This window comes from Suncus etruscus, chromosome 2 (assembly GCF_024139225.1).
Source record: "Suncus etruscus isolate mSunEtr1 chromosome 2, mSunEtr1.pri.cur, whole genome shotgun sequence".
Lineage (NCBI taxonomy): Eukaryota > Metazoa > Chordata > Mammalia > Eulipotyphla > Soricidae > Suncus > Suncus etruscus.
In genome coordinates this window covers 56,080,193-56,105,082 of record NC_064849.1, presented here as the reverse complement: position 1 = coordinate 56,105,082, position 24,890 = coordinate 56,080,193, and the positions used below count along the sequence as shown (strand labels likewise).

Genomic DNA, 24,890 nt, shown 5'->3' with positions numbered 1-24,890 from the left:
AAAATAAAATTAATAACTAACCACAGAATCAGCAACAGTATAATGAATGACAAGAAACAACTACCTTCTAGCTTTTTTGAATTTCCTGTAGAATAAGAAGTACATTCAAGGTCAAATAGAAGTTGTCTTCTTTCTTCTTCAATTTTATCCTTTTAGTTTACTTCTCCTTAATATGTCATTTTAACTTTTACCTTCTCAAAAGAGAGTTATTTGTACCTTTCAAGGGACTATAGTTGACTTTAATTAGTGTTTCTGAGAATCACTGTAGTTAAGAGAAGATATAAACTCCCTGGGGACTCAGAAAATGGGACTATTCTACTCCCTCCAGGATTTTGTACAATATTAATAGAGTTTGTTGACTTTAGTTATTTCATTTATAGATAGCTGTCCACATTAACAACAAAGCTAAGCAGTATGTCTTCTAACAGAACAGATTATTGGAGGAGCTATCTCAACCTAATATAACCAAAGTTAGGTGATTGCACACGTAATTTAGAATCAAAGATTATATGAGAAATGTTTATAAATAAATGTTAATTTAGCGATAGAAAATATATTTTAGTTATAAGTATTAAAGTGTAGCCAAACAAGGAGAAAATAATAGTTACCACCTACTTATAAGTTGTTATCTCAGATCTTATTGCCATAGGATGCCTAATATTGTTTCTTTTATTCTTGATGCATTTTGTGTTTTGCACATAATTCATTATTTTTTCAGAAACAGTGCAATTCTTTGTAAAAATTACATTCATATAATTTCCATCACAATTAATAGGAAATCACTGGATAAAACTGCAGTCTTGTGATTTCCTTGTAAGAACTTTGTCTGAGAATTCCCATTCTGGCTTATTGAAGGTCGTTGTTTCACCCACGCACTACTTCTGGGTTATAGAATTTTTTCCAAACACTTTCTGTTCTGTGACTCTTAGTGACTCATGTCATGCCATCATTCTTTTGCTTGTAGGTATTCCACCTGCCAAATTTTACTAGGGTATGTACAAAGTTAAAAATTAAGTTAAAAACCAAGGCTAAGAATCTATAACTTTGTAGTTTCTTTTTATATAAGCCCTTAAATTTTCCAGAGATTTGCAAACCTTCACAACTATCCTGAGGATACTGACTAAAAATTCATTTAGAACTTGAGGTGATTCCTAATTGAAAAACTAATTCTGGTGACTCCTGAATTAGAAAAATAAAATAATTCTGTTATTATTTTAGGTCTTAAGACTTTCCTAAGAATGCTTAGGGATCCTCAGGTTGGCTCTACATTTTTAGTGTTCTAGGTCTCTGTTCATTAGAGTCCATTGGCCCGAGCCATTGAAAGTCTAGAACATTTTAGTGGTTCCCAAGTCTTTCATTGCCATGAGGCCATCTTAATCCATTTGAATGTTTAAACTTGTTTATTTTGAACAATACAGTGTTTTACCAGCATTTCCCAACTGAGGCATCATTGGCATTTGAACCAATCAGTTGTTTAGTTGTGACATAAAGTGTTTCTTCTTCTACTGCATATTACTATTCATTTATTTTTCCCTAGTCATTGTGACAATAAAGCAGGACTCTCAAATCTATTTCATAGCATTTACAATCCATCTTGACTTAATATACTTCCATATCACTTCTTTAAAAAGTTGTTCAATGCAAAAAAATGGCTTATATATTTTTTAAAACTTAATTTTTTTATTTATCAAATTACCATCAGACACAAAGTTACAGAAATGTTCAAGACTGAATTCCAGTCATACAGTGTTCGAGAACCCATCCTTCATCAGCACTCACCTCCCTCTACCAATGTCCCCTGTTTCCCTTCCAACACCCAGCCTGTCTCTATGGCAGATATTATGTTTTTTCCTGTTAGGGAAAATACCTTATATTTTTACAGAATTTTTATGTTTTGTCAGCAACAAAAATATCTTTATAGCTAATACTAAACTAACTATAACTATGAGTTAAAACTCATTATCCATAGTATTAAGGCAAAAGATAAACAAGAGGTTGAATCCAGGATAGAATATTTATTTTCTATACTGCGGATTTTATTCTACTTATTTTATTTATTCTACTCTACTCTGCTCATTCATTTTAGTACTCAGATCCTTTCTTGGCATAATTAGTCATGTGTGGTTTCCAATCCATGTATCACAGAGCCCTCAGTTGATCCCCAAAGTACTTATTTGAAAATGATGGGTTAGAAAAAGATATAATAAATTGATAGTGAGGGATTGGAGAGAAAACTCAAAGGGGTAAGTGCATACTTTGTAGGTCAGATCTCTGGGTTCAGTCCCTGGCATTGCAGGCTTCCCCAAGCATTGAGCTAGCAGTAACTCTGGATATGTACCACTAGATATGCCCCCAAAATTGAGGAAAAGGCATGATAACTAAGTGAAGATTATAATTTTTAATTTTTGTTCTTACAAATTGTTATGTTTGGTATCATTATTATTATCTTTCTCATAGGTCATACTTTCCTGGACTTATCTATTTCTATTATATTCTACTTTCTGCCAAAATCTCATCACAGGCCAGAGAAATAGTACAGTGCTTAAGGCACTTGCCTTGCATGCAGTTGACCATGGTTCCATCTCCAGCACCACAAAAATTCCCAGGCACTATCATCAGAAGTGACTCAAGCACAGAGCCAGGAGAAAGTCCTAAGCACCAACAAGCCACACACTCAAAGAAAGTCATTAGTCCTAAACACCCAGATATAGATCAACAGACAAATGCCCAACTGTTCCTTCAGGCAGAACACATGAGTACTGGTAATTTGTTGGCTATTTCAAACCAACAAAATGTATAAAGGAAAAGAATTAGATTTAGCTGGCAAATAATATACTGATACAAACTGATAGAAGTTTTACATGAGATTAAGATATCATAAGGAGCTTTTGTCATTTATCAAAAGCTATCTTTTGTCATTTATCAAAGTATGAAAAAATTAAGATTATTTTCCTTCTAATTTTAAACTTTTGTAATGTCTTAAGAATGTCCTAAGAAGTGAACCACTCCTTTCTATTTTTCCCCCTTTATTTTTTGAGAGGATCTACTTAGACCCTGCCTTTTCTTCTCTTTCCTCTGTGCTTTTCAGACTAAGAGTCACCTCCTCTTACTCATTGTTGGCAGTTATACATGTTGGCAGTACCCTCAGCTTAGAAAACATTTAATGTAGTTCTTTCTCATGCTTACTTCTCCTGTCTGAGAGTCACTTCCAGAGAGAATTTTCTCCCATGCTCTCACTTTCTTTCACTTCATTCCTCCTACCTGCCTAAGTAGGACAATTTAATTTGTCAAAAGTAACCACCGTGATTTTGAAAGTTCAGCTCCTATTTGGACTAGAACGACGAAGCCAGAATTCATAATCACAGGGAACTGTCACTCTGCTGGTCTGCGTGCACATTAACTATTAATGGGGAAATATTTAAAACCCACTTGCAAAGGAAAAGCTCCATTTTTTTCCATGCTACTAGATCAAAGGTGACATTTTTCTTGGGCTCAGGGAAGTTCAATCCTATAAATGTTATAGAGTGAGGGACCTGAAAGCAGCATCAGCTCCTGAAGCTGATACATCAGAGCTTATGCAGTCTACTACTTTGCTAGTAGCTATGCTGAGGCACTGGTGAAGGTGGCACTGTCAACAGTTCCTTAACTCTCCACAAGGCTTTGCCTCTTCTGAGTCATATACTGAGCACTGATGACAGAACTTCCCCACTAACCTACTTTTGGAGGCAAGTTTAGAGCTGTCTTCAAATAGTATAAAGTTTATAAAACACTATATTTTGGGCAAGAAGGTGTTAGAGCAAGGAAGGTGCTGCCTTGCATGTAACTGATTCATTAGACCTCTGGCACTCCATATGGTTCCCTGAGCGCTTCTAGGAGTGATCTGTGAACACAAGTTAGAAATAATTCCTGAACACCACTGAATGTGGCCCCCAAACCGGAAAGAGCGAGATAGAGTACAATACCACATTTGCATGTGTGTACTTAAAATGAATGGCTTATCTGCATCTCATAAATAAAATATTAAGTGATTATATGATTATTTGGGGAATTAAAATAAACCTTCCAGCTTAAAAATATAAATTATCGTTCACTTCAATAAGACCTTTGCATTGATTTTTGAACTTATGTTATTTTGGGGCCACACTTGTCTTAGCTTTCTATCCTCTTAGAAGAAATTAATTTTTAAACTTCACATTGAAAACAATGAAACTAATATATAAATACAAACAGAATTGGGTATATGTGTAATAGAATCTATTTCTGTGACAAAAATTTATATGTAGCCACATAGATTGTAAAGAACCATGCAAAAGTATTAGTGTTGTTACAAATATTAATATTGAGTTTCCTAGTTATGAAAGCCAAGAGGAAAATGTGCTCAATTGCAAAGAAGTACATTTCCTATGGGAAAAAATATTTTTCCCTTTGAAGAAATTAATCCTGTTTTTACATAAACCTTTTGGTTTTAGTATTTTGGGGCGAGTCCACACCCAGAGATGCTCAGGGCTGATTGCTAACTCTGGCTCAGTGATCACTCCTGGTGTACTTAGGGGATCATATGTGGTAATTGAACCAGCTTTCCTGTATATTACCTGCTATATTGTCCCTCCATTCCTCTTTCATATAAGGGATTAGAATATGATAGAGAAAGATGTAGCCACAATATCTCTTGCAAGTACATTTTAAACATTGTATGTCTGACACGTGAGTTGGTTATTTTCCTCTGACTATATTGTCACTTATCATTTACTTTAGTTCTCATTCAAAGGTAGCTCCTTTTAATCATAATTTGCTCAGTTGTAATAACAAAAAATACATTTGTGTTATATATTGGAAAGGAAAAGAGTGAAGCGAAACTACTGAAGGTAAAGAAATTAAGATTAGTTAATGAAAAATTAGCCAAACAAAAAACAAGGAGCAAATAGAACTCATGTAAAAATGAAATTTGCTAAATATAAAATATAAGGTTCTATAAACCTAAACAAATAAGTATTGTGTTAAGAAAAAATGGATGTGATCCCTTTAAAGTAGAAAATGTTATTTCAGGGCTGGAGAGATAGTACAGCAGATTGAGTACTTCTTTGCACATGATCCATCTAGGCTCTATCCCCAGCATTGCATATGATTCCCCTAGAAATGCCAGGAGTAATCTCTGAGCACAGAGCCAAGAGTAACCCCTAAACATCACCAGTAAGGGGCACCCTCACCTCCACAAAATAAGTTATTTTAGAGAATTTTGTTGTGTGTTAAGAGACATGCATTATGAGGTTTAAAAGAAACATATGTATGGAATAAGATTAGAAGTTCTGGGCAACAAGAAATAGTATAAAAGAAGAAAAATGGGACATAGTTGACTTGTTATTTTATAACTATTGATGCCAAAATGTTGTCATAGCTATAAAATGATCATAAAAAACAGATTAATCATACTCTTCCTATACTATATAAGTTCACAAATTTCAACTTTCTTGAGTGGTTCTCTTTTGTTTTGTACCAGGCCAGATTGAGCTAAATAATTTCAGATGTGGCTTGATACCTTTATGGCTAAATATGAGCTCTTAAAAATGTAGTAATAGGTTGGTTTATAGTTAAAATCACAGCAGCTAGACTTAAAATAGATTAAAATCCATTAACTTAAAAATAATTTTTCATATTGGTATATAGAATCAGAAGTACAAGTCAGAAAATTGAATTCTGTTAATTAGGCCCTATGCTGGAATTTCAGTACCAAAATTCTCTACCTTGATTGTTCAAAATTAAATTACTAGTTATTGAAGCAGTCGAGGTAAAAATGTTCCAGATATATCAGACACAAGACCTAATGATTATTTTTTTACCTCTTTCCCAGTAGATTAATTGTAGAGCTTAATTGTGTGTTAGGTTAAAACTCCATTAAGATAAGAAGAATATGTTTAAAATCATTATAATATTTCAAATAAGTTATCCAGTCATTTTTTAAAGTGATCAGAATAGAACAACCTTGGCTGCATCTCCACTTGCTATCTAAAAACGATTTTGTTGTTCTATTTTTTGGGGGTTAAATTTCCAAAAGTCTAGAGCAACTATCATTCATTTGAATCTTAGGGAATCAGCGTTTGCTATATTTGTTTTTATCTTCTTTGGTTTTGTTTGTTTTGTTTTGTTTTGAAAGGGCAAGACTCCCCCTGAAATTACTGAGAAGAAGATATGTTTCTGCTCAGGATGTGAAGGGAAGTTAGGCTGGAGCGTCTCATTACTACTTGAACTATTTATGTTGCTTAAGGGTGGGGAAGGGGGAGACGTTAAGAGAAAAGGATGCCAAGAAATCCTTGGCTCTCTCTGCCAAGGGGAAAGGAAGGAAAGACCCGCAGCGGTTTTTGTCTCAGGCGGGTGAGCTACTGTCCAGAAGGTGCGTTGGCTCCCTGGGCTGCCTCTGCTGCATTGTGCTGCCGGCTCTCCCCCTGGCTTGGCCTACTCTGGCCTAGAGTGGATCAAACAAGCCCTGTGGAAAGTTCCCCTCATTTGCATCACTTCTAGACAGTCCTGTCTTACTCTTTGCTGACAGGAAATCACTGTCTTTGTCACCTTTTCTCAGGGCCCTCCTTTTGGCAGAGATGGACCATGTGACCACGCTTAATCACAACAGGGCTGGCTCGGACTCCATGACATGTTTTCCTCAATACTTCAATAAATGGGGTAGAGGAGTCAGTAGGAAATGAATACATTCATTTCAGAGTGAAAAGATAATTAACACTTGATAGACTAATGCTACAACCTATGGAATTAAGTATTCAGATTGCCAGTTCATTTATCAAAAACTTGTGGAAACTATCTTCCCTAATGCAACTGTTGTTTTTGTTTTTGTTTTTTAAATAAACCCTAAATGCTAAGGCCAAGGCATGTTGGAGAGAGAACTGGAAGGAGGTGGAGAATGTGTATAGGAATGAGGAGAAAGGGCGAGAGTGAAATCATAGCATTAGCTGTGTTTGAAAAAACAACTTAAATGGGCTAAAACTTCAACATTTGGGACTGAAGGCTGGAGCGTGTAAAATGCTTACTTAGATGATATGAATAGGACACTGGCAAACAAAAGCAGCAGTGTGCTCCTAGAAAACTGTGCTTAAAGGAGTTTCCTTGGCAACAGAAATGCAGTTCCAAAAGTAGACAGAACTTTCCTCAGAAAGCATACTATTAATAACAACCTTCCGGAACAACTTGGAACAATTTGACGACTTGGCAATAATAATGCCAAGTGTTCTGCAAATTAATCTAACACATACCGGTTATGTTTCTCTTGCCTGTGATTTTGACTTGACCCTACCTAGAACTCAATGCTTTTCAGTTACACAAATATTATTAAATGTTGTCATGGAAAAAGGAAACCAAAAGAAATGTTAACAGCCAATAGCAATCAAGGACAATATTTATTCTTTGGGGATTTATGGGAGATCTTAGTTTACTGAGATGAGTTTATTCCAATTAAATCTATTGCATTCAATAGCGTATTCCAATAGATGAATCCTTGTGCAAGACAGAATAAAGGGTTAACAGCCTGAAACATTCTGTGGTGTGAGGCACTTCTTCAGGCTTTTGGTTATATAAATATAACACTCTACGAAATACATACTGCTGTTATTTTTTTAAAGCATGATCATTTCTTGTCAGCCCAGCAAATAAACTAATCTTGGATCTACTTGGCCAATGGGAATCATTTGAATTCTGCTGAAGGCTGAACATTTGCCAACCTAGAAAGGTAGAGTGTTTCTTCCTCTGACCTTTCTTAAATCCTTGGATCTAAAGGTTAAAAATAATCAATATCTCATTGCACTGGTTGTTTTCAGGGTAATAAGTAATAACCATCATGTTAAAATTCAAATGATTACAGATAGCACTTAAATTAGTTGACCTGTTTGGGAACTTTTATTCATTGCCATCGGGATAATCATTAGAGTTTTCTAATAAAAATTTGAACTAGATTGCCAAATTTTCAGCTTTTAACTTTTTGAAAAATGACTTGTACTTAATTAGGTGTGAGTGTGCAATGTTCCTTTCTGTGTTAGTCTGAGAAAGTTGGCTTTAACCCCTACCCCCATATTTGTAGACTTGTTTCTAGTTCTTATAAAATAAACTATGGGAACATTTAACTTCTTTTAAAAAAAGACGGTGTTTGGTTCACAGCTACCTTTGGTTCTGAACTATTCAATATTTTCTATATGTTTCAAGTTAGTGGTTTAATAAAAATGTCCCTCACTTATCTTTTTAAAAGCATTTTTCTAACTTTAAGTTACTTAACCTTAACACTTAAACTTATATTCAGTCTAATCTAATTTAAATAAAAATCATATGATGTTATTAAACTTTAAAGACAACCATGGTATGATATGGGGTTATTTATTCTGTTGAAAGAATCCCAGGGCTGGAGAGAAGGCTCACAGATCTGGGGTGAATGCTTTACATGCCTGAAATCTAGGTTCCATCCCCACATTATATGGTCCCCCAGCACTGCTAGAAGGATCTACAGGTACCACTGGGTATGCCCAACACTACTATGCTCCTACAAAAACAAAACAAAACAACATCAACAAACAAAAAGTCGAAAGCCAAATATCACTGACAAAAGGGTCTTGATACAAAATGGATAAATGTGTTTTATTCTTTTTTATTTTTAATTTATTTTGGCTTGAGGACCACATTTGGCAGTTTTCTGAGGCTACTCCCATCTTTGTGTTTGAAATAAATTCCAGCAGTGCTCAGGGAATCCAAGTACTCAACCCATTGAGCTATCTCTTTGGTCTGAATAATGTTAGTTTTTAATGTATGTGATTACACTAGGAAGACATTGGTAAGCATTGCTGTATAAAACCACAAGAAATTATATATCTCATATGTATATACTATAATTAGTATTAAATCCAAATTTTTCTTTATTATCATCTTTATTTTATTTTAATTATTAGAGTTTTATGCATATACTCCTAAAAAATGGATGTGGGGCTAGAATGGAGTTTTACAGATTTATTTGGCCTATAACTCTCTTTACAGAAAAGTAATTACTCAGAACATACATCCCACACCCCACCCTACCCTGGTTTATTTTCTTGAAGCCACCCCCTAAAAAATACTTCCAGTTGCACCGGAGACTATGGCTACCCCAACTCCCATTCTAGCAACCCCTAATGAAAATTGTGACCCAGTTTGGGTGCTTAGATAATATTCTAGTTGTTTCAAAAGAGGTTCTGGTACCTGTTCAGAATAGATTGGTGCTCTTTTGAGCTGAGAGGCAAAATAACAGCCTAAGTATTTGTACAAATAGAAGCTTACTGACCTCTTTCTTATCCTTATCTCATTGCCTTGTCTAACTTTAGAAAGAGATAGATTTGCAGATTTCCAAATAATATCATTTTTGAAACGTTAAGATCTTCCCAGACCGATTCTTTCCAATTTTTATATTATTCAGAATGCCTAAAATACCATCATAAAATTCATTTTGGTGGAGGTAAAAAGACTTTACATTCTATTGTAAAGTATATTGTATATTCTAGAGCAGGAATTTGATACTAAATTCTGTCTCAATTTTAACATAAAGGCACTAGAAAGGAAAGATGAAATGAGTAGAGAATAGAAATCCAGAAAAGGGGCCAAAAAGAAATGTTATCTAACCTCCATTTAATAAAGAGGGAAGTTTTAAATTACACATCTGTGTGAGAGAGTTAGGGTGAAAGTGAGAGGCACAGGATGGAGAGATTAAAAAAATGTTATTCATATCTAACTGTTGAACTGTGTTTGTGTTTCATGCATATTATCTTATTTAATGCTCACCTTAACTTGGATTATTTTCCCATGTCTTCATTTTATGAACTCTGAGCTTAAACTCAGAGATCCTAAAAGACAAAAGACACAAGATTACTTTTGTTCTTTAGGTTATTCTAGCTGAGACAACAAAAACACACACCCCTCTTCTTAAATCTCAAAGGCTGAGAGCCACAATTATTTATTTCTCATAAACTTTGCTAGATGACACTTCTACTCAGAATCATTGGCCAAAAGACACATGTTCCCATCCAGCTCTAAAGTGAATGGGAAGACACAGCCTAACCACATGTTTGAAAGGTAGGAATCAAGAAATACTGATGGAGATGCACCATTAACTATCTGCAGAAGCCAGCCAGCCAGCTGTCAGATTGACTATGATGGGGAGGAAAGAAGGATTCTAATAATGCTCTTTCATGTGCTTCATGTGTGTTCCCTGTTGTCTCACATCCTCTCCTCTGCAACATGCAAAATTCTTGCAAAAATACAATATTTTCCTTCCCCCCGCCAAATTTTTGTGCTGCGTTAGGAAGAATAAGGTTATAAGTATTATCTGACTTCTACAGAGAAAAGCTGACAAGCATTTTTAGCCCAGAATTAGGATGTTCCTTGAAACCCCTCAAATGCTTCTGAGCACCTCTGCACCCTGGGGAAGTATTGCCTTGTAGAGCCTCACAGAAGCCTCATTTATTTGATCAGATTCACAAAAGCGAAAGCTGAAAACATTTCTGGTTTATTTATTTATTTCTGGGGGTGGCCAGTGGGTTGGAGATGCATAGAAGGCAGCTTTGCCCTGAAAAGACTGAACCTCATGGATCCAGTTTTTGCCAAAGTAAGTTACTGACAAAATGTTCCCCATGGAGAGATACTCAAGAGGAATATTATTTGCAAAGAAAAAAAAAAAAAAAAGAAACAAAACATTTTCCAGTCCTGTTGAGGAGGCAATTTCAGTTCCTAAAAACAGGGCATTCTAGGCTTATTTTTTTTTTTTTTAAAAAGGCATTTGTGAAGCTCATACATTCTTAAACCAGGAACTTCGGCAATACTCTATCCCTAATGAGGAACACTGGGGTAAGCTGCAAGGATGCAGTGGTCTTCCTACTAAGCCCTGATTTATTTGCAAGACATAAACCACACACATATACATAAACTCACACACATTGTTTTGAAGCAAGTAAAAAAATCAACCAAACAAATATTCTTATTACTTTGGGGTCAATTTCATTTTTTCTTCCAAACTTTCTCAAACTACAGAGCCACAGCCTTACTCCAGAAGGATTTCTATATATCCTGAAACTCATATGAGCATACTATTTCACCTTTCCTCAGTAGTTGATTCCACCTCTCAGAAACATTTTCAAAAGAAAATATTTGATTTTCGATCATTCCCATGCCATCTCACTTTAACAATTAAAAGCTAAGAAATTCGTATACTTCTGCACAATTACTTATGGTTTTTTCATACACACATGTATATAAAGAATTAATTTATTCAATTAGAAAATCTTTCATCAGGATTGAATATGGATGAAGCAGATTTCATGAACCAGATATGCTAGTAGTCCCAAGACATTTTGATCATGCACCAAATAAATAATTACATAAACTCCCTTTGTATATGTCATGCTTCAGTCTGAAGCTCACATTACAAATCTTGGCATATTGTATTTTGCTACCTTTATTACAATAGTATTATTTCTTCTGATACCAGAAAGAGCCCTTTTGGAGATTAACATTGCAATCAGTACATATAACTAATTAAATGCATGTTTAAATGATGATAAAGTTGAGCTTTGTGGACAAAATTTTTAAGTGAATGTTTATTTTATTCTGTATGCTCCAGAAAGTACGTATTATAACAGTGTTGGTTATGGTATTGGTATTGGTATATCTCCACTTATGTGAATGGCATACAAAAAATTTAATTAGGGGCTAGAATTATACATAGTTATATATATATGTATATATATAAATCCATTACTTTTTTAAAATTTTATTTCCATGCCCTAATAATTTAGTCTGAACTTCAATACCTTCTCTTAAGATACATTAAAACCAAAATGAAAACATCGATTTTAAAAAACCAAAGTGCATTATGAGAGTTCATGATATTCAGATTATTCATAAAAAGGTTGATATTGAGAAAGAACAGGGGAGAGAGAGAAGGAGGAAGACAGTTATACTTGTATAAGAAAAATAAAACAAAATGTATAACTAGTCATCATAAATCTGTGTCTAGTCTAACCAATTTTCTGTTGTGCTCTTGATTATGTGATACATCTCAGTATAATTATTTGTAAATATGAGGAAAATATGTGTAATTAAATATCAAAACTGAAAGTAAAGTAATAGATGTGAACTTGCACCAAAGGTAGCAGGAAAAGTCTGTTGACACATTTATTGTATTTGTGATTGTTCTGATATAATTTTGTTTATTTAAGTACATAATTATAAAGAAGGTGAAAAAAGCAAGAGAGATGGACTTAACTCTTTAATCCAAGTAACCATGACGTGGATAGAGGAGAACTTTACAAGACTGACTTTTTATAAACTGAAGCTGTTTCAGAATATGAAAACTTAAAAGTTAAATCTCTTTGCACTGTTACCCGAAGGCTAAAGTATAATTCTGACATTTTCTTCCATAAAGTTATTTTCAAAAGTTTGATGGTATTCATAATTTACAAAAATAATCTTTATATGTGATTATATAATTTTTTTTTTTTGATTATATTAAATATTTCTTTTTTTTTTTTTTTTTTTAAGATTATTTTTTTTCTCTTTATTTGGATATCTTGATTACATAAATGATTGTGATAAGGTTTCAGTCCTATAAAGATCACCCCTCTTCACCAGTGCAACATTCCCGCCACCAAAGTCCCAAATCTCCCTCCATCCCACCCCACCCCCACCTGTACTCCAGACAGGCTTTCCAGTTCCCTCATTCATTCACTTGATTATGGTAGTTCTCAGTGTAGTTATTCTATAACTGTGCTCATCACTCTTGTGGTGAGCTTCATGGAGTGAGCTGGTGTTCCAGCTCTCCTCTAATTGTCTCTGAGGATTGTTACAAAAATGACTTTTATTTTTCTTAAGACCCATAGATGAGTGAGACTATTCTGCGTCTCTCTCTCTCCCTCTGACTTATTTCACTGAGCATGATAGATTCCATGTACATCCATGTATAGGAAAATTTCATGACTTCATCTCTCCTGACGGCTGCATAATATTCCATTGTGTATATGTACCACAATTTCTTTAGCCATTCGTCTGTTGAAGGGCATCTTGGTTGTTTCCAGAGCCTGGCTATTGTGAATAGTGCTGCAATAAATATAGGTGTGAGGAAGGGGTTTTTGTATTGTATTCTTGTGCTCCTAGGGTATATCCCTAGGAGTGGAATAGCTGGGTCGAATGGGAGCTCAATTTCCAGTTTTTGAAGAAACCTCCATATCGCTTTCCATAGAGGCTGTACTAGACGGCATTCCCACCAGCAGTGGATAAGAGTTCCTTTCTCTCCACATCCCCGCCAGCACTGATTGTTCTCATTCTTTGTGATGTGCGCCAATCTCTGTGGTGTGAGGTGGTATCTCATCGTTGTTTTGATTTGCATCTCTCTGATGATTAGTGACGAGGAGCATTTTTTCATGTGTCTTTTGGCCATTTGTATTTCTTTTTTATCAAAGTGTCTGTTCATTTCTTTTCCCCATTTTTTGATGGGATTAGATGTTTTTTTTTTGTAAAGTTCTGTCAGTGCCCTGTATATTTTGGATATTAGCCCCTTATCTGAAGGATGTTGGGTGAATAGTTTCTCCCACTCAGTGGGTGACTCTTGTATCCTGGGCACTATTTCTTTTGAGGTGCAGAAGCTTTTCAGTTTAATGTATTCCCATCTGTTAATCTCTGCTTCCACTTGTTTGGAAAGTGCAGTTTCCTCCTTGAAGATACCTTTAGTCTCAATGTCATGGAGTGTTTTACCGACATGTTGTTCTATATACCTTATGGTATCTGGTCTGATATCAAGGTCTTTAATCCATTTGGATTTTACCTTCGTACATGATGTTAACTGGGGGTCTATGTTCGCTTTTTTGCAAGTCGCTAACCAGTTCTGCCAGCACCACTTGTTGAAGAGATTTTCTCTGCTCCACTTAGGATTTCTTGCTCCTTTGTCAAAAATTAGGTAATTGTATGCCTGGGGAATGTTCTCTGAGAACTCAAGCCTATTCCACTGATCTGAAGGTCTGTCTTTATTCCAATACCATGCTGTTTTAATAACTATTGCTTTGTAGTACAGTTTAAAGTTGGGGAAAGTAATGCCTCCCATTTTCCTTTTCCCTAGGAGTGCTTTAGCTATTCGAGGATGTTTATTGTTCCAGATGAACTTCATAAGTGTTTGATCCACTTCTTTGAAGAATGTCATGGGTATTTTTAAGGGGATCGCATTAAATCTGTATAATGCTTTGGGGAGTATTGCCATTTTAATGATGTTAATCCTGCCAAGCCATGAGCAGGGTAAGTGTTTCCATTTCCGTGTGTCCTCTCTTATTTCTTGGAGCAGGGCTTTATAGTTTTCTTTGTATAGGTCCTTCACGTCTTTGGTCAAGTTGACTCCAAGATATTTGAGTTTGTGTGGCACTATTGTGAATGGGATTGCTTTCCTGACTTCCATCTCCTCCCTATTATTATTGGTGTATAAAAAGGCCATTGATTTCTGTAGGTTGATTTTGTAGCCTGCCACCTTGCTATATGAATCTATTATTTCTAGAAGCTTTTTGGTGGAGTCTTTAGGGTTTTCTAAGTAGAGTATCATATCATCTGCAAACAATGAGAGTTTGACTTCTTCCTTTCCTATCTGAATTCCCTTGATATCTTTTTCTTGCCTGATCGCTATAGCAAGAACTTCCAGTACTATATTGAAGAGGAGTGGTGAGAGAGGACAGCCTTGTCTTGTACCCGAATTTAGAGGAAAGGCTTTTAGTTTTTCTCCATTGAGGATAATATTTGCCATTGGCTTGTGGTAGATGGCTTCAACTAGATTGAGAAAGGTTCCTTCCATTCCCATCTTGCTGAGAGTTTTGATCAAGAATGGGTGTTGGACCTTATCAAATGCTTTCTCTGCATCTATTGATATGATCATGTGATTTTTATTTTTCTTGTTGTTGATGTTGTGTATGATGTTAATAGATTTACGGATGTTAAACCATCCTTGCATTCCTGGGATGAAGCCTACTTGGTCGTAGTGTATGATCTTCTTGATGATGCATTGGATCCTATTTGCCAGGATTTTGTTGAAGATCTTTGCATCAGCATTCATCAGGGATATTGGTCTGTAATTTTCTTTTTTGGCAGCATCTCTGTCTGGTTTTGGTATCAAGGTAATGTTGGCTTCATAAAAGCTGTTTGGGAGAGTTCCCTTTTTTTCAATTTCATGGAAGAGTCTGGCTAGGATTGGTAGTAGCTCCTCTTGAAAGATTTGAAAAAATTCATTAGGAAAACCATCTGGGCCTGGGCTTTTCTTTTTTGGTAGATGTTTGATTACAGTTTCAATTTCCTCAGTAGTGATGGGGGTGTTTAGATATGCTACATCCTCCTTACTTAAATGTGGAAGGTTATAAGTGTCCAAGAATTTTTCCATTTCTTCTAGGTTCTCATGTTTTGAGGCATAAAGTTTCTCAAAGTAGCCTCTGATTATCCTTTGGATCTCTGCAATTTCTGTTGTGATCTCCCCCTTTTCATTTCTGATACGGGTTATCAGATTTCTCTCTCTCTCTTTCTTTGTGAGTTTTGCCAATGGTCTATCAATCTTGTTTATTTTTTCAAAGAACCAGCTTCTGCTTTCGTTGATCTTTCGGATTGCTTTTTGGTTTTCCACTTCATTGAGTTCCGCTTTCAGCTTTATTATTTCCTTTTGTCTCCCTATTTTTGGTTCATTCTGTTGGTCATTTTCTAATTGTTTAAGCTGCGCCATTAAGTTATTCAGGTATGCTCCTTCTTCCTTCCTAATGTGTGCTTGTAGAGCTATAAATTTTCCTCTCAGGACTGCTTTTGCTGTGTCCCATAGATTCTGGCAGTTTGTGTCTTCATTATCATTTGTTTCCAGGAAAGTTTTGATTTCCTTTTTGATTTCATCTCGGACCCACTGGTTGTTCAGTAGCAGGGTGTTTAATTTCCAATTGTTAAAGTTTTTCTTCTGTGTGGCTTTGTAGTTCACATCTAATTTCAGAGCCTTGTGGTCAGCAAAGGTAGCCTGCAAGATTTCTATCCTCTTGATTTTATGGAGGTATGTTTTATGTGTCAGCATGTAGTCTATTCTGGAGAATGACCCATGTACATTGGAAAAGAATGTGTATCCAGGTTTTTTGGGATGGAGTGTCCTGTATATATCTACTAGTCCTCTTTCTTCCATAACACTTTTCAGGGCTAGTATGTTTTTGTTGGGTTTCAGTCTGGTTGACCTATCAAGTGTTGATAGGGCTGTGTTGAAGTCTCCCACAATGATTGTGTTATTATTGATTTCTTCTTTCAGATTTGTCAGTAATTGTATTAGATAATTTGCTGGTCTCTCATTGGGTGCATATATGTTTAATAGTCTGATTTCTTCCTGTTGCACATATCCCTTGATTAGTACATAGTGTCCATCTTTGTCCCTTACCACTTTTCTGAGTATAAAGTTGGTGTCATCTGATATTAATATGGCCACCCCAGCTTTTTTCAGGGTGTTGTTTGCTTGGATAATTTTCTTCCAACCTTTGATTTTGAGTCTATGTTTGTTCTGACTATTCAGATGTGTTTCTTGTAGGCAGCAGAAGGTTGGATTCATCTTTTTGACCCATTTTGCCACTCTGTGTCTTTTAATTGGTGAATTTAGTCCATTGACATTGAGGGAGATGATTGTCATAGGATTTAATGTCATCTTTGTAGATAAGTTTGCTGTGTTTGTTGGTCTCTCTTGTCTTAGAGTAGACCTGTCAGTTTTTCCTTTAAGGCTGGTTTATCTTCTGTGAAGTTTCTGAGCTGTTGTTTATCCGTGAAGCTGTGTATTCTTCCTCCAAACCTGAATGTGAGTCGGGCTGGGTGCAGTATTCTTGGGGAGGCATTCATTTCATTCAATCTTGTCACAATATCCAACCACTGTCTTCTGGCCTTGAGAGTTTCTTGTGACATGTCTGCTGTAAGTCTTAGGGATGCTCCTTTGAATGTAATTTCCCTTTTTGATCTTGCTGCTTTCAGTATTCTATCCCTATCTATGGGATTTGTCATTGTAACGAGGATGTGTCTTGGTGTGTTTTTCTTTGGGTCTCTTTTAGCTGGTATTCTTCGGGCATGCAGTATTTGATTGCATGTAGGCTTTAACTCTGGGAGTATCTCTTTGATGATGTCTTTGACAGTTGATTCTTCTTGGAGATCTCCTTCCTGGGTTTCTGGGACTCCAATGATTCTTATGTTGTTTCTGTTGAGTTTATCAAAGACTTCTATTTTCATCTCTTCGCATGCCGATTATATAATTTTTAATTTGCAATTATAAATATTTTTGTTTGGGGGCCACACCTGACAGTGCTCAGGGCTTTTTTTGATTTTTGGATCACACCCGGCAGTGCTTAGGGGGCACTCCTGGCTCTACCCTCAGAATCGCTCCTGGAAGCCACGGGGACAATATGGGATGCCGCACATCAAACCCAGGTCAGTACTGGGTAGGCTGCGTGCAAAGCAAATGCCCTACCACTGTGCTATCTCTCTGGCCCCAGGGCTTATTTGTTTTGTTTTTGTTTGTTTTGGGGCCACACCCTGTGACACTCAGGGATTACTCCTAGCTATGTGTTTAGAAATTGCTCCTGGCTGGGGGGAACCATAAGGTACATCCGGGATCAAACCCAGGTCAGTCCTGAGTCAGCCGTGTGCAAGAAAACGCCCTACTGCTGTGCTATCTTCAGTCCCCTACTCCACCCTCCCCAGGGCTTATTTTTGACTCTACCATTCAGGGATCTCTCCTGGCAGTGTTTGGTGGGTCCATATATAGTGCTAGTGATCAAATCTAGGATGACTTTGTGCAAGGTAAGTATCCTACCTTCTGCATTATATATGCAGTCTCTATTTTAATTATTTTTTTAAGCAATTACAAAAAGGTTAAAAGTTGTGCCATTTAAAACAATCATTTGGGAGCCAATGAAATAGCTTGACAGGCTGAGCACTTGCTTTGCAAGCAAGAGGTCTGAGTTTGAAACCTGTCACCATATGGACCTCTGAGCACAGAGTACAAAGCTAGGAATAGAGTAGATCCTGAGCACTGTCAAATATGGCTCAGATACCAAACCAAGGAACAGAACCAAACTTCCCCCAAAATAATAAAATTAGAGTCCAGAATGTTAATATAGAAGTATCATCTTGACTTACATCTGTCTAACCCTGATTTGATGTCTAACACCATATATGGTTCCCCCAATATTTCAAGAGTGATCTCTGAGCAATGTTGAGCTCTGAGAACCACCAAATATGTCCCCCAAAAAAAACAAAACTAAAATAAATTAGCATTTGATATAGATTTACAAATAATTTATTGTCTCAATTGGAGCATTCCTTATCCTTTTAGGTTTAAAGTTTTCCAACTGAAGCTTCTTCTTCCCTTTCAATTTTTCTCAACTGGGACATGGACTTTCTTCTCTATGGGATTTTTCTCTCCCCTTCCTACTCTCATCCGTTAGGTTATGCTAAAGATTTATTAGGTGAATCATTGTTTTTCTTATAAATCATAAAATGTCACATTTACTAACACAATGTAAGTGAATGTATAAAGTTGAACTAATTGAGATACCTTTCTATGAATGGACCTGCAGCAAAAGTACTCAAATATGACTAGTATTTTATAATTCATGTTTCGATGATAATTATATAGGCCCTTTTCTAGTTTGGGTAAAGTGAAATAAAGTGCAGAAAAACCATTAGAAGCCTTTTCTGTTTACAAAGATCTCGGGCTGCATAAGTAATGCCAGAAATCTCATGTGACAGCCGGCTCTTGTGAGATTTTTAAATTCACCAAGATCAGGAAATAGTTCCAGAAAGCTGATTGAAGCTCAAAGATTAGAGGGAAAAAGAATAAAGTGAATAATTGTGTTCTCTGGTCATTATCTGCGCTCATGCTCAGACTTGTGCCTTACTGCCTTGGCCTTCTCCCCAGGGCTAGGTAATATTTGGCACTCAATAAATACTTTCTAAACTAAATCACCTGCTTAATGACTGTTTTTGCCTGAATCTTCTAAATCTAAAGTGAGTCTCTTAGAGGTTTTGCATAGTTATTTATTTCCAGGGAACTGAGAATTTTACCTGGCTTCAAGTCTGCAAGTGACCTCGAAAAGTACCTTCAGTTCTTTCTGTTCCTTTCAAGATTGTTTTTTATCCATTCCATGCAGAAGAGAATTTGTCCTCATTCAAGATCTTTCCAGGGGGAATTATACAACTTCCCATTAAAATGTTTAACAACTCTGCCTGCCCTGAAAGTCTTCTTATATCTTGTATAAATTCCTTTCCTTGTTAGATTTGTGGAATCAGCCAGATCCATACTGTCATTAACTCCTGTCTCTCTGTTTTCTGTCTAGTACCATTCCTCAAATTTTTACACTTCCTTTTTTATTTCCAAGTTTAAAAAATTCTTATAAAAATTCTTTATTACCAGTTAAGTCCGTGTTTCATCCAATTGAATCCAATTCCATTCTCTTTCATAGGAAAAAAATTGCTAATATTGAGATTAGAGGCAGGCAGATATCCACATATTTGAAGGGCTGTAACTCCATGCATTTCCTTGCAAGTTCTCAACTTCCTCTTAATAAGTTACTAAAATAATTCAAATATAGCATTCTAAGATGGCATGATTTATAGTATATATTGTTGTGTATGTAAACATTTTTATGGGATTATTATGTTACTGACCCTACCCTGATCGGTGATTGTGCCCTACCCTAGGGTGTGACCTGGCATTCTGCTCCCACCCTAGGGTGGTACCTGATTCTGCTCCCACCATTGGGTGGTACCTGATTCTGGGGCATAAAAGCAAGGGTCTGTGGAAGGTGAGGGTTTTTTTTTCCTGGGGCCTATTCTTAGGCCTTTTGGCTTTGGCCTCTTCAGCAAATAAAGAGCCGTTTTCTTCGGAAGTCTGACTGCCTGTTGGCTTTCTTCCCGCCGCATTCACCTCAGAACTACTGGCTAAACAGGGTAACAAAGCATGGTCCGAGCTGGAGGAGAAAGGCCTCATCCTCCATCCCTCCATCAGTTAACCTCATCAGGAGCTGATTTGCAACAATATATCTGGATGGAAGCAAAATTTTTAAATAAAAAGAAAATAATATCAAAATATGATCTTCCACCCAAAGGTCCTCTTTTTTGGAACAGAGACGCTTCTTTTAGTTGATATTAAATATGTTATTTACATAAGAGAATTATAGTTTTGGCTTCTGTTCCATTTGGACTATAAACAGTAGGACATTCCTTGGTTGATTGTTCTATGCATAGTTTTGTTTTTACTAATTGCTGTTGTCTTTTTCATGCTTGCTTATATCTGTTGTTATAAAAACTGACCTAATGTTTTTAAACATAAAGGAGTGATGGCAGGACTGGAGAGATAATACAGGGTTAATGGTCTATTCTTGCACAAAGCACACCTTGGTTTGATCTCCAGCATCTCATATGGTCAGCACACTGCCAAGAGTGTTCCTTGCACACCACCGGGCTTATCTCTTCCCTCCTCCAAAGTGGCTTTTGAGGCTAGAGAGATTGTACAGAAAATAATGTCCTTTTTTTACATGGAGCCAACCCTGTTTTGAATCCCTGGCACCTCATGTTTCCCTCCAAGAACTGGCAGGGTCAGTCAGTTCTTAGCACAAAACCAGGAATAGCTAGCTCCTGAGCACTGCCAGCAGGTAAAAAAATAAAGATGAGAAAGAGGAAGAAGCAGAAGAGAAAGAAGATGAAAAGAAAGAAGAGATAGAGATGGAGAAGGAGATCATAAGAGACAAACTACATTTCAAAGACGCATGAGGTAGAAAAACAGGGGCACTGTCACCATGCAGGGAAATCAGAAGCCACTGAAGGATAATGCAAAGGAAAGCCAGAAAAAGGTATTTAGAATTACAGAGCCAAAGATGGTCACAAGCCAATAGTATTCCTAGGTTAGGAAGATATAAAGGATTTCCTCTTCCCACTGAATTACTTAAACTGTTTAAAATGTAGTTTCAAAACTTATTTGCTAATAAACCTTATCTTATTAGGTTATTAAGGGCCAATGATTGTAGTATATATCTATATATGTATGTATACATATATATATTCAATATATTGTAGTATCTGCTCTATAAAATACAGAATCATTGGTTGACAAACTGTGGCCTGAAGGTCAAATCCAGCCCACAGTTTGTTTTCAAAAGTTCTGTTGGCATACATCCAGGCACATTTAATTACAAACTGCCTAGGACTGTTTTTACACAATAGCAGAGTCATCTGCCTAAACTGTCTTTACTCACTGCTCCTACAGAAAAAGTTAGGCTTTCCCGGACACAAATAACTCTTTGTGGAACACGTTTGAAATAGACATCATTCTGCCAACTTGAATAATTCCCTTAATTCAGTGTCTGCTGGTTGCATAGCAGTAATCCCTGTTGACTATCATTCTTTTGCCTGAGGTTCTAGTTCTTTCATAACAACCCCAAGTTTGCCGGGTTCAAGGGTTTTTCAGTGCTGGTTAAATAGTAAATTGGTTCATTTCACCACCAGGTGGCCTCCTATGCTCTGCTGTGTGTGTATGTGGGACTCAGAGAATTGCAGAGTGGATCTAGAGCATTCTTTTTGATGCTGTTTGTTACTCTTACTCTGATCTTTTTAGTACTTCTCTGGTGCTTCTGGAATAATTGGCTGCTTTGAATTTACTCTAAGAACTCTGCACTTAATATTTAGTCCTAAAACATAATTTAAATTGACATTTAAAATTATAAATCAGTTTAGAAAGAGTCGAAACACTCAAAACAAACTTAAAATATTTAAATACTTACACATAGCACTTATGTGGATTTTTTTTAAGAAAGAAGGTTGGGCACTGAGAAACAGTACAGGGATAGAGCACATATTTTGCATTCACCCAACCCTGGTTAAATTGATTTCCACCACCACATTGCCCCTTGAACATAGCTCTAGAAGGCTTGAGCACTGAGGGTGTAATATTCATGACTCCCAATCATCTCTGTAGTGGCCTTCGTTGTCTCTGACACCATAGGGTCTGCTGAGCAGGTCTGCAACTTCAGGCCCTTGAACTGCTCTCCCTATTCTGAATGGAACTGCTGGCCCCATTTTCAGAAACGGCTCTGAAACCTTTGCGCACCACTTTGGAGAATTCCCTTTAAAACTGAAGTTTGGGGGCAGAGAGATAGTACAGTAGGGAATATGCTTGCTTTGCATGCAGCCAAACTGGATTCTATCCCCTGCACTGAATATGATTCCCTGAACTCTCAAGGAGTGACCCCTGAGTGCAGAGAAAGGAATAAGCCCTGAATATTGCCAGGTGTGGTCCATCTCTCCAAAAACACTTTGACTAATCATTTTAAAAGTGTTAAGATAACTTAACTCTGCTCATGTATCGAGCAATGTTAACTGATCGGGAAGCTTCAGGAAAAGACAAATGTCACTGTGAGTATATATAATTACATATTACTCTCTTGAGAAGTATGTATGGACATTTTCATTTTCTTTAAGTAGCATGTTCATCTTTATGTGCCAGTTTTATTATGTTATTTTATTTTTTATAAACCCTTTTTAGTATTTTTAAGTTTATTTTTTCAGCTTCCCTGAGGACTGGCCAATGTTAGAAAAGGGAGACTGGAAATCCTTTGAATAACACTGCCATGAAGGAGTTTCTATTCTCCTTGAACAAGGATTCATCTCTCACATTTCATTTGTTTTTTTCTTTTTTCTTCTTTTTTTCAGACGCGGGAACAGCTAGGGGTGACCCAGTGGAGGGTCACAGTGGTTACGGGGATGGAATATGGGGAGACAGATTGTAACGCCAAGGGAATGGGTGAGAGGAATGGGGAATAGAGGGGAAGAGGGGATGGAAAAGGAGAGAAGGGATGAGGAGGACAGGAAGGAGGGGTGAGGGATAGACAGATCTATTGGGGGGGTGCAGGGAAAAGGAATAGAGGGGAGTGGCTGGCATCTCACATTTCATATGTAAAATTAGGAGGTTAAAAAAAATCCAAGCCTGTTTTAGTTAGTAGTGGATTTTTACCATAAACAATATTGAACAATCAGAATTTTAGAAGCTCCATATTAAAAGCTAAGGAAACAAACTCCATCAGTAAATATAAATTTTGGAAAGCAACTACAATAATTAAGTAATTTCTAAAGTCCATGTTACTTTCATTTATGCTAGGAGTAATCATAAATACATAATTTTATGAACCTCTTAAATCCTTTTTTTTCCATTTTCTTTTATTTAGTTGTAACTATTCATTTGGATTCTTGACAATATCTTTTGCTGAGTATCATAAAAGTTCAGTATCATAAAATATCATGAAAATTTGATCTTATTTTTTACACATTTTAACTTTTCTGTTCTTTTCCTTTCTAATTTTTTTATTAAGGCACTATGATTTACAAAGTTTATCATAGTTGAATTTCAGGCATATGATATTCCATCATCAGTACCTTCCACTTGTGTTACCTTCCCTCCATCAGTGTCTCCCAGTTTCCTCCCACCTACCAACCTGCCTCCTTAACTGATAGGCATAATAAGTTTGGTATTTGTTGTCTGAATCTCATGTTTTCTGTGTTGAATATACTGTGGCTTGGATATATACATTAACCACACCTCTATCCCACTAACGAACTCAAAGCCCTTGACCCCGTTACTTCTTTTTTTGTTTGTTTGTTTGGTTTTTGGTTTTATTGGGCCATACCCGGTGACACTCAGGGGTCTTGGCTATGACTCTTGGCTATGCACTCAGAAATCACTTCCGGCTTGGGGGACCATATGGGACAGCAGGGCATTAAACCACAGTCCCTCCTAGGCTAGCAAGTGCAATGCAAACACCCTACGGCTTATTCCACTGCTCCAGCCCTGACCCCTGTTACTTCTGGTGTGTCTGCCTCTTCTTATTTCCCTCTCCATTTCTTTCCTCCCTGCCCTTCACCAACTATCCTAACTTTTTTCTCCAGGTAGAATCATCATACACTTCTCTTAATGTTTCACAGTATAGAACATATGTATTTATTTTTAATTAAAAATTAGTCATTTCATATCACTTGAGCAGTCTGTTCTTACCTTCTGTTTGTATTTTGGTAAACATATCACTAGTTTGTATTTGAATTGTCACTTAGGCTGTCATGGCAAATAACTGCAACAGGCATTTAGCTGTCTATAAGGAAATGACCAGAATGGTCCCAAGGGCATTATGGTAAAGTACCAGCTCACATTTGAATTCAAAGCCTATCCTGGGAGACCTTGTGATAGGCAATCACTCTAATTCTAAATTCCCTTTTGGGGCTACTTCTCTGGAGAGCTATCTGGTTAAAGGCAGTTTCATATTTGCTTGGGGAGAAATTGATTACAAGTTATTTCCACTTTGCAAACCACACTAATTACTATCAAACTCAACTAATAATTTAGGAAATGCTCACCATATTTCCTCTATGTGTAAGCTCAATTTCCGACCTTAAATTTCTTTTTTCCACATATGTTTTTATAACAGTGAATATCCATTTAAATCCTAATGTATAATTTCTATCATTACCTTAAAAGTCAGGAGGAAAGGCAAACCAGAGGTACTGTAAGAACATTGGTTATGGGCCTTGGACTTTTTAGTGGTGTAGAGGCCAGATATTTGCATATATATCAAAACCATTAGAGCCAGAACTCCTGTAAACAGGGGATTCAATCTATAATGATAATGCTCCCCTAAAAGTCATTTTGTTAAGGAAGCAGATGGGGTGTAGGAATGAACCTTAAGACATTGTCAGAGGGACACTTACACTTGTGTGTTTGGGGTTGAAATATTGTATATGTGGAACTGTATTATTAACAGCTTTATAAAGCACAGTGTTAAGATAAAAATTATAAGTCATGAGGAATGAGC

At 36.5% G+C, this 24,890-nt stretch overlaps 1 protein-coding gene across 2 annotated transcripts in view; it reads left to right on the top strand.

Annotated features, from left to right (window-relative positions):
* Positions 1-24,890, top strand: part of AKAP6 (A-kinase anchoring protein 6) — a 505,318-nt gene that overhangs the window by 374,419 nt on the left and 106,009 nt on the right. The window lies entirely within an intron of this gene.